At 37.9% G+C, this 9918-nt stretch overlaps 1 long non-coding RNA gene across 1 annotated transcript in view; it reads right to left on the bottom strand.

The window, feature by feature from the left end:
• Nucleotides 1–1224: 1224 nt before the first annotated feature.
• Nucleotides 1225–9918, bottom strand: part of LOC126980287 (uncharacterized) — a 143301-nt gene continuing 134607 nt past the window's right edge. The window contains exon 5 of the long non-coding RNA XR_007733045.1: nucleotides 1225–1308. This is a non-coding gene — a long non-coding RNA (uncharacterized LOC126980287). The remainder of the gene's footprint in view (nucleotides 1309–9918) is intronic.

Here is a 9918-nt window from a genome sequence, read left to right as displayed (position 1 = left end):
AGAGAGAGAGAGAGAGAGAGAGAGAGAGAGGGAAGGTGACATTGTACCTCTCCTCTCTCTCTCTCTCGCTTGCTCGCTCGGCAGGAAACTCAATCTTATCAACAATCGTATTACAACTCTTCAATTATGCCCGAGACGGAAATAAAGATGTTACTCAAATTACGGAGAGGGAAAAATAATGATGGAAGTAGTAGTAGTAGTTGTAGTAGTAGTAGTAGTAGTAGTAGTAGTAGTAGTAGTAGTAGTAGTAGTAGTAGTAGTAGTAACGAGAACGATAACAAGAAAAAGAACAATAATACGAACAAGAAAAACAAGGACAAGAAAAAGTAAAGGAACAAAAACAGGAAGAACAGGAAGAATGAAAAAATAAAGAACGAAAAAAAATCAGACATAACTAACAGCAGCAGCAACAACAACAACAACAACAACAACAACAACAACAACAACAACAACAACAACAACAACAACAACAACCGCATGAAGGACGAGGTGACAGGTAAATGAAAAGAAAGAAAAAAAAGAAAAGAAAAAAAACACAAGCATGATATTAAAGGCAACGTTAATAGGGAGGAGGAGGAGTAGGAGGAGGAGGAGGAGGAGGTGGAGGAGGAGGAGGTGGAGGAGGAGTCTTCAGGGGAGAGATGTAAATTAGCGTCATGTGTCTTCCTAACTGATGACTGTTTACATGGAGAAGGAGGAGGAGGAGGAGGAAGAGCGGAGGAGGCGGCGGAGGTGGAGGAAGAAGAGAAGGAGGAGATAAGAGGAGAGAGAGAGAGAGAGAGAGAGAGAGAGAGAGAGAGAGAGAGAGAGAGAGAGAGAGAGAGAGAGAAAATAAGGTAATGGTGGTGGATTTAAGTGAAGTTCAAGTGGTGGTGGTGGTGATTTAAGGAGTGGGTGGTGTTGAAAGCTCTGGAGCGTGGTGGTGGTGATGGTGATGGTGAAGGTGGTGGTGGTGATGACAGTGGTGATGGAAGTGGTGATGTAGATGGTGGTGAACGTGGCAGTGGTGATGGAACAAGTGGTGGTGATTTGGGGCAGATATGAGAATGGTGATGATGATGATGGTGATGACAGTGGTGGTGGTGATAGTGATGGTGATAAGTGAGTGATGATGATAATGGTGATGATGGTGATGATGTTGGCAGTAGTGATGTGTCAGTGTAAACCTATCACCACCACCACCACCACCTTCATACCGTTTAATTACACGGCTAATGAGCTTACCTGGCGACGGAGTGTAATTAGGCCCTTCAGAGGAGCACAGGTAATCGCTCTTAATGACCTCACCTGGCAAGTCATCCTCTGTACCTGTAATTGAAGGTCATTAGTTTAGTGATTAGTGACGGTGATTATATATGTAATAGAGTATCTTACAATTATATAATCAAGTGTATGTTTGTGTGTTATTTTTCTTACCATACTCAGTAATTCATTTTCTACATACTTACATTTATACATACATTCATACATAGACAGACAGACAGACAGACACACATTCATACATACATAAATACATTGCAAGTAGTTTTTATTTAAATATTTGTTTCTGTTATGCCGAATTTCTGTATTATGTATGAGTAAGCAGAAAGAAGAAGAAGAAGAAGAAGAAGAAGACGAAGAAGAAGAAGAAGAAGAAGACGAAGAAGAAGAAGAAGAAGAAGAAATAGGAGAAAAGATGATGAAAAAAGGAGCAGAGAGAGAAAGAAAGAAAGAAAGAAAAAAAGAAAGAAGATTATTATTATCATCATTAGTATTATTTTAACTACTATTACTACTACTACTACTACTACTTCTACTACTACTACTACTACTACTACTACTACAAATACCAGCACTACTTACTACTACCTCTACGCCCACTAATACACAAACAACCACCCTTCATTATCACCTTTCTTCGTTATCACACCCATTATCACCTGCCCGCCGCACCTGTCATTAGCGCTGTATTACCTGAAGTGTCCATTCAACGCCCGCCCACACCTTGATTGCGGGCCGCGGGCAGGTAAGACACCCCCTAATTGTCCGGCGCACCTTCCGTTCCCGCGTTATAACCAGATATTGCTTCCTAATTACCTCATTACCTGCCCAATCTCTCCCGCCTCCTCCGACAACGCCTTCGCCTGCGCCTTCGCCTCCTCCTTTTTTTGTTTTGCTCCTTTTTCTCTTGTTGGAATAGCTTATTTTGTTTACTTTTTCTCCATTTCTCGTTTTCTTTCTTTTTTTCTTTTTCTATCTCCTACACTCTTATTTTTCTGTTTTCTTTCCTTCTTCTTTTCTTTTTTTCTCCTCCTCTTCTTCTTCCTCCTTATTTTTCTACCTTCTACTTTCTTCTTTATCTTTTTTTTCTCATCCTCCTCATCCTCCTCCTTTATTTTCTTTTTCATCGTCTCGTCTTCTTCTTATTATTCCTGTTCTTCTTGTTTTTTGTTCTTATTCTTGTTTTTCTTCTTCATATTCTTCATTTTCTTCTTAGTCTTCTTTCTTTTCTTCTTATTTAATTTTTCCCCCTCCGTTTTTTTTTCATTACTAAAATCCTCCTTTTACCTCCTGTTCTTCCTCTTCCTCCTCTTCCTCCTCCTCTTCCTCCTCCTCCTCCTCCTCTCATTACCTGTCCAATAGACTTCCTCGTATTTTTACCCTCCACCTCCTGATTATCTTCTCTTCTTCCTCCTGAACTCATTTTTTTCTTTCCCTTTTCCATATTTTTTCTTCCTTTATTTCTAAGCTCCGAGTAAAGTTTTCCACGGTGTTAAAAACGTGTTCTTGGTTTTCGTCGTTTTTTTTCCAATATCTTCTGTACGTTTTTTTTGTTTGTTTTTTTGTTCATGTATCAAGTTGCGTTTAACTGTTATTTTCTACTTTTTTCTTTCTTTTTACTCATTTTTTCACTTTTCTTTTAATATTCTGTCCAATTTTTCTATTTTTTCTCTTCTGGTTTTGTTATTTTTCCTTTTCCCGTGTTTTCATTTTCATTTTTTATCTTTTCATTTTCGTTTATTCTCGTTTTCTCTTTAAACATTTTTTTCTTAATCTTTTGCTGTTTATCTTTTGCTTATTTGATTTTCTTATTTATATTCCCATTTCTATACATTAATTTTTCTTCTTTTTCATTCCATTCATTTTTTTCACTTCCATTATTTTATTTTTACTTATTTTCGTCCGTCCTTAAATTTGTCACCCCTGCCCTGTGTTCCTTTTAGTCTTCATTCATTTTTTATCAATCTTTCTATCATCTATTTATCTATCTATCTATCATCTTTCTATCTCTCTTCTTTCTCCTTTCTTTATTCATTCTTCTCTTGTTCTCCCTACTCACCTATTCACCTACGATCTATATTCCTATCTATTTATCAAAAGAATCAAGGTCTTTCTCATACTCTCTATCTATCGTCAATCATCTACTCTCCTATGTATCTATCGACATATATCTTCTCAATAAACTTTCATATAATTACCTGTTATTAAAAATGATAAGTATTTGATTAAACCTGAATAGTGTACCCTCTCTCTCTCTCTCTCTCTCTCTCTCTCTCTCTCTCTCTCTCTCTCTCTCTCTCTCTCTCTCTCTCTCTCAGAAGACAAGGAATACGTCAAGAGAGGAGAAAGGAGAGGAGGGAGAGAGAGGAAGAAGGAGGGAAGAAGGGAAGGAGAGAAGGAAGGAGGAAGAAGAGGAATAATGAAGGAGAGAGAGAGAGAGAGAGAGAGAGAGAGAGAGAGAGATACAGACGACTATATTTTCTCACAAATCTTATCAGCATCTCTTGAATATTAAAGACAAAGTGTTATTGGTCTTTCCATCACTCTTCTTCTTCTTCTTCTTCTTCTTCTTCTTCTTCTTTTTCTTTCGTATTTGCTTTTCCTTCTTCTCATTCTCTTTTTTCATATTCATCGGCTTCTTCCTCTTCTTGTTCCTCCTCTTTTTCTTCTTCTTCTTCTTCTTATTATTATTATTATTATTATTATTATTATTATTATTATTATTATTATTATTATTATCATTATTATTATTATTATTATTATTATTATTATTATTATTATTATTATTATTATTATTATTATTATTATTATTATTATTTTCCTGCTTTTCAACTCTTTCCGTTTTCTTCTTTTCCTTCGCAATCTTTTTCATCTCTATCTTTTTTTTTCTTCTTCTTCCTCTTTCTTCTTCTTCTTCTTCTTCTTCTTCCTCTTCTTCTTGTGTCTGTGTGATAAACTTCAAAATACCAAAACTAGTTGAGAAAGAGAGAGAGAAAGGGGGGGAGGCCATCACTCTCGGTAACTGGCTATCATAACTTGTGATTGCTGGGCCGAGAACTTCATTGGTGGAAATCTTTAAAAATTGTTATAAAAAGTTGTGTGTGGATAGGCCTCAATTACCCTCCCCCCTTCCCCCTCCCTTTCCTTTCCCCTTTCCCTTCTTCGCCCTCCTCCCTCCACTTTCCCTCTTTTCCTCTTCTATCTTCCTTATCTTCTTTTATCTCTAATTCCTTTTCTTCATGCTCATGCTCTGTCTCTTCTTGTCTCTCTCTTCTTTCCCATTCTCTTTCCTCTTTTGCTTCTTCCTCTCTCTCTTTCTATCTTCTCTTCGTCTCTCTCTGTCTCCTCTTCTCTTGTCCCCCTTTTTATTTCCTCTTCTTCCTCTTCTCTATTTCCTCTTCTTCTCCTCTCTATGTTTCTTTTCTTCATCCCCTCTCTCTCTCTCTCTCTCTCTCTCTCTTTCCTTATCTCTCTCTATTTATTCCACTTCTATCCCTTCTCTCTATCCCCTCTTCTCCTCTCTCTGTTTCTTTTACTTCATCCTCTCTCCCTCTCTCTATCTCTTTCCTTCCCTCTCTCTATTTCCTCCTCTTCTTCCCTTCTCCCTCTCTCCTTTTCTTCCCTTTTCTTTATCTCCTCTATTTCCCTCTTTATCTCCTCTCTCTATGTCTTGCCTGCCTTCCTTCTTCCTCCTTTCCCTCTTCCCATTCACTTACCCATAATCTTCCACCTTCTTCCTCCCTTCCTTCTGATGTTCTTACCCATTTCCCTTGCCTGCCCATCACATTTACCTTACCGACGCTATTTCTTAATCTAACCTGCCCCTCCTCCCTCCCTTCCTCTCTCTCCTTCCCCTTAACTTCCTAATCTCTCACTTAATCTCTTCTCCCATATATAGAAGGAGGAGAAGGAGGAGGAGGAGAGAGGAGATACCGATTCTTAGTTTAACCTTCCTTTCCTCCCTCCCTTCCTCTCTCCCTTCCTTCCCATCTCTCCCTCCCCTTACCTGCCTATTTTTCACCTAATCTCTTCTCCCTTATATTGCCTCGCACGCCGCTATCACCTGTCCCATCACCGCCAATCAACAGTTCTAACTTTTTTCGTTTATTTCGTTTTCTTCTTGTTATTCTGTTTTTTTTTCTCTTTTTTTCTTCTTTGTTCTTGTTGTTGTTCTTATTATTATTTTTCCTGTTCTACTTGTGTTTCTTGTTCTTACCTTTTGTTCTTGTTCCTCTTGTTCCCGTTCTTCTAGTTCTTAATAACCTATCGCCGCTAAAATGAAAGTCTCTCTCCGTAAAACAGTAACCTATCGCCCGTGAGGATGGTAAACTATAGCAAAGAACACAGTAACCCATCGCCTATAAATTAAAAGAATCCCACCTTAGCCTAGAGCATGGTAACCTATCGCCCCTGAAGATAGTAAACCATAGCAAAGAATAAAGTATCCTCTCCCCGTTTTGTTAATCACTATTTATGAAGTAGCAGCACACCGCCTTGGCCTAACGGGTAGCGGTAACCTATCGCCGCTGAGGGTAGTCTGATATTATTTGGATTAACTGCGCGGCTCCCAACACACACACACACACAGTTATTACCGACAGTTATTGCGACCATAAATTCGTTCGAGCGCTTTCGTGGCCGCTTCTGGTGAAAACAATAACAACAACAACTCCTACTTATACTACTACCACCTCCACTACTACTACTACTACTACTACAAGATGAATAATAACGATGATGATAATAATAACAACAACAATAACATCTAGTACTACCACTACTACTACTACTACTACTACTACTACCACCACTACAAGATATATAATAATGGTAGTAATAATAACAACAACAGCATTTCTAACAATAAACTTCCATTCAAAAATTCAAATAAAAGACCACAGTATCCTCTTCTTCCTTCTCATCTTCCTCAAATGTGTCTTCTTTTCTTCCTCTTCCTCTTCCTCCTCCTCCTTCTCTTCCATTTCCAGAATCCTCTATTTTATTTTTATTTTCCTCATCCCCTTCATCTATCTTTCCCTTTTTCTCTTCCTCCACCTTCTCCTCCTCTCTCTCTCTCTCACTCACTCTCTTATTATTATTATTATTATTATTATTATTATTATTATTATTATTATTATTATTATTATTATTATTATTATTATTTTTACTAGCATCGTAATAATTGCTTCACTTTTATCATATTTCATTGTTCTGGTGTCTTTGTTTGAGTGAAAAGAAGAAAAGAGGAGGAGGAGGAGGAGGAGGAGGAGGAAGAGGAGGAGGAGGAGGAGGAGGGGGAGGAGGAGGAGGAAGAGATGGATTGTTGATTGCTTCCTCTGTCTGTACGTCTCTCTCTCTCTCTCTCTCTCTCTCTCTCTCTCTCTCTCTCTCTCTCCATCTCCGTCTTTCCATTTTTCTCTCCACGCCTTTCCTCCGTTTCCTCCCACCTTTATTAAATCCCTCCATTCATCCTTTTAGCGTCCTATGGAAACACGAATATCCTACCAACATCCTGAAGTCCTATATTTTTTTTTGTTTGTTTGTTTTTCTTCTGTATTTTACTATTGTGTTTTTCTTTCGCTTTCCTTCTCATTTCCTTTCTCTCTCTCTCTCTCTCTCTCTCTCTCTCTCTCTCTCTCTCTCTCTCTCTCTTGAGAGAGAGAGAGAGAGAGAGAGAGAGAGAGAGAGAGAGAGAGAGAGAGAGAGAAGCTGCAATTAGGCTTTTTGATACCCATTTCGGTGAAAGGAAAAAAAAGGTTGTATTATTTAAAACTTCGGATATGGGAGAGAACAGGTGTGTGTGTGTGTGTGTGTGTGTGTGTGTGTGTGTGTGTGTGTGTGTGTGTGTGTGTGTGTGTGTGTGTGTGTGTGTGTGTGTGTGTGTGTGTGTGTGTGTGTGTGTGTGTTTACATCTTGGTATAATAAAATTAGTGATAAAATTTAAAGTGATTAGCATAAATTAATTCGATATGATAATTTAGTGATGTTATCAATGGACTTTTATATATACTTTTCATTATTATTATTATTATTATTATTATTATTATTATTATTATTATCCTTTTCTTCCTCTTTCTTCTTCTCTTGTCTTCCTTTTCTCCTCCTTCTTTCTCCTCCTCTTGTTCCTTTCAATTCTCTCCTCTTCATATCTTTCTCTTCTTCCTTTTCTTTCTCCTCCTCTTCTTCATGTTTTCCTCTCCTCCTTCCTTTCTCCTTCTCTTCTTCCTCTTCTTTCTCCTCTTCTTCATGTCTTCTTCGTCCCTTTCCTTCTCCTACTTTTCTTTTCTTCCTCTTCTTCACTTTCCTTCTCCTCTTCAATTCTTCCTCTTCTTCCTTTTCCTTCTCCTCCTCTTCACGCCTCCCTCTTCTTCCCTTTTCCTCTTCTCCTCTTCATTTCCTCCTCTTTTTCCCTTTCCTTTCCCTCTTCCTCTTCATGTCTTCCTCTCCCTGTCCCCCTCCCTCTCTTCATCAGTCGCCTCTTTATTTCCCCTTTTATTATCTCCTTTATCCACTTCCATTACCGATTATTCCTCTCCCTCTCAATTTCTTTTATCTTCCTTTGTTTCTTTAGTGGTTTAACTTCTCGTGTGTAAGCGTGTAAAATTTTCTCTCCTGGTTTTACGTTATTTCCTTCTTTCTTTCTTTATTTATCTATTTCCTTCTTTCTTTTTTCTTTCTTTCTTTATTTATTTTCCTTTTTCCTCTTCCACCCTTTATCTTCATTCCTTCTTTCCTTTCCGATGTTCTTCCTTCTCTCTTTTCTTCACCCTTTTCTTCATATTTCTTCTTTTTCTTCTCCTTTTTTTCAACCCCTCTTTCTTTCTTTCTTCTCTTCTGTACAATATCCTTTCTGTCTTCCCTTTCCTCCCTTTCCTCCTTTATTTCCCTTTTCCTTTACCATATTATCCCTTCCCTCTTCCTCTTTTCACCTTTTGTTTCTTTAATAACTTGTCTCTCCGTTTTTGTTGTCGTTTTTGTTCTTTGTTTCTTTAATATTTTAGCTTCCATTTTCATTCATGTTGTCTTCCTCACTTCCCTATTGTCTTCATTTTTATCGTCTTCTATTTTTCTGTTTTCTCTATTCTCTAACTCTTTCTTCATACCTTTTTTTTTTTTTACTTTTCTATCATCTCCTTTCTTCTTTACTTCCTCCTCCTTGTTCCCTTTCTCCTTCTTCACTTCTTCTTTCCCCTTTTATCATTTTCTTATAGTATTCCTTCTCTTTTTCTTCACTTCTATCCCATTCTTCTCCTCTTCAACCTTCTTCTTTCTTCCCTTCCTCCCTTTTCTTCTCGTCTTCTTTCTTTCTCTATCGATAATTTTAATATTTTTCTATTTTTTCCTTTCTTCTTCTATATCTTTTCCTCCTCCTTTTTCTCTTTTCCTTCTTTACGTCTTTCCAATTCTTCTCCTCTTCAACTTTCTTCTTTCTTCCCTTCCTCCCTTTTCTTCTAGTCTTCTTTCTTCTCTATCAATTATTTCTATATTTTCGGTCTTTTCCTTTCTTCCCCTGTATCTTTTTCTCCTCCTTTTTATCTGTTCCTTCTTTACGTCTTTCCCATTCTTCTCTTCAACTTCCTTCTTTCTTCCCTTCCTCCCATTGCTTCTAGTCTTCTTTCTCTCTCTTTCAACAATTTCTATATTTCTTCTATCTTTTCCTTTCTTTTCCTATATCTTTTCCTTCTCCTTTTTCTCTTTTCCTTCTTCACGTCTTCCCTTCCCTCTTTGCTTATAGTGTTCCTTCTCCTTCACTTTTTTTTTCCCATTCTTCTTCTTTCCTTCATTTTCACTTCCTTTCTCCCCTATCATCTTCTCTTCTCACCTACTTCCTCTCTTCATCATTCCTTGTCCAGGTTGCCATCTATCGTTATCAATGTTTACTCCTTATTTCCCATCTTCTTTTCCTTCTCTCTTCAATATCTTCTTCTTTTCTATATTCATTCCTTGTATTTTCCATCATTTTATTTTCTCTTATTTTCATTTATTATTTGCCACACGGATTTTTTTTCTGTATATAATTTCCTCTTTATTTGGCTTCTTTCCTTTCCCTCCTCCTCCTCCTCCTCCTCCTCCTCCTCTTCAGTAAGACAAAGGAGGAAGGATAAGGCTCGAGGACACTTTTTTTCTTCTTTTTCTTCTTCAGTTTCCCGAAGACTCCAACAATTGTCTTCCCTCACCTTTACGTCACCTGTCCTTAAGGGTCAATCTCCCTTAATTAGACGAAACCCCTCTCAGTATAACACATAGAGAGGCTGCCAGTGTGTGTGTGTGTGTGTGTGAGATACAGACATACATACACACACACACACACACACACACACACACACACACACACACACACACACACACACACACAGAAAGACACAAAATAAATAAAGTATAAGAACAACACCAATACAGAGAATGGAAGGAAAAAGAAAAAAAAAAAGGAAAAAAGATAATAAAACAGAGACAAAGGAGAAACAAAGGAAGGGAGGAGGAGGGAGGAGGAGAAGGAAACCTCCACATTTTCCTAAATACAAAGTGAAACGTGAGAGGACTTAGACTTAGGAGGAATAGAAGGAGGAAACGAAGGAATGGAAGGAAAGGAAACGAGGGAGGAGGAGGAGGAGGAGGTGATGGTAGTGGTCGTGGTGGTGGAAGTGGTAGTGGTGGTGG

The sequence above is a fragment of the Eriocheir sinensis genome, chromosome 44, assembly GCF_024679095.1.
Source record: "Eriocheir sinensis breed Jianghai 21 chromosome 44, ASM2467909v1, whole genome shotgun sequence".
Lineage (NCBI taxonomy): Eukaryota > Metazoa > Arthropoda > Malacostraca > Decapoda > Varunidae > Eriocheir > Eriocheir sinensis.
The sequence above is the reverse complement of the archived record's forward strand: the minus strand, read 5'-3'. Positions and strand labels throughout refer to the sequence as shown.